This window comes from Bison bison, unplaced genomic scaffold (assembly GCF_000754665.1).
Source record: "Bison bison bison isolate TAMUID 2011002044 unplaced genomic scaffold, Bison_UMD1.0 scf7180017864375, whole genome shotgun sequence".
NCBI lineage: Eukaryota > Metazoa > Chordata > Mammalia > Artiodactyla > Bovidae > Bison > Bison bison.
The window spans coordinates 5,024,399-5,025,081 of record NW_011494947.1 but is presented as its reverse complement, the minus strand read 5'-3'; the positions used below and the strand labels follow the sequence as shown (position 1 = coordinate 5,025,081).

The 683-nt window shown below is 57.8% G+C and overlaps 1 protein-coding gene across 1 annotated transcript in view; it reads right to left on the bottom strand.

Annotated features, from left to right (window-relative positions):
- FAM102A (family with sequence similarity 102, member A) overlaps positions 1-683 on the bottom strand; it is a 37,392-nt gene that overhangs the window by 10,565 nt on the left and 26,144 nt on the right. The gene's annotated exons all lie outside the window — the stretch shown is intronic.

Here is a 683-nt window from a genome sequence, read left to right as displayed (position 1 = left end):
GATGGGTGGAGGGCATTCTGCTGGGTGGGCGGGAGACCCTGGTGAGGGTGGGAGCCAAGGGCCAGTGGGAACCTCGAGCTGTCACGAGATGCAGAGGGGAGCCCGGGGTGGGGAGGGAAGTAAGAAAGTGGAAGAACAGGGTGGATGAGCTAAGAAGGCCTCCTGGACGGAAGCCACATCTGCCAGACCTGGAGGCTGGGGTGCGGGGCGTGGGTGCTGGGTTTAGGGACCTGGAGGACAAATCAAGCTAAGCGGGGACATTCATTGAGCACCTGCTGCACGCAAGTCTCTACTGTAGAATGGAGGGTGCATGCTTCAGACCCAGAAACTAAGGCTCAGAGCAGGCAAGTGACCTGTTCAGGGGCTCACACACCTTATCCAGCAGAGCCAGGACTGAAACGAGGCCTGATTAGTGTCAGATCTCCCCACCTTTCTGGGCCTCAGTTTCTTCCTCTGATTAAAGGGACCTGAGCCTGTGGTGGGACTTCCCAGGTGGTCCAGTGGTAAAGAACCCACCTTTCAATGCAGGAGACCTAAGAGACACAAGTTCAGTCCCTGGGTGGGGAGGATCCCCTGGAGGAGGGCATGGCAACCCACTCCAGTATTATGCTTGCCTGGAGAAACCCATGGACAGAGAACCCTGGTGGGCTACAGTCCGTGGGGCTGCAGAGTAGGACATGACT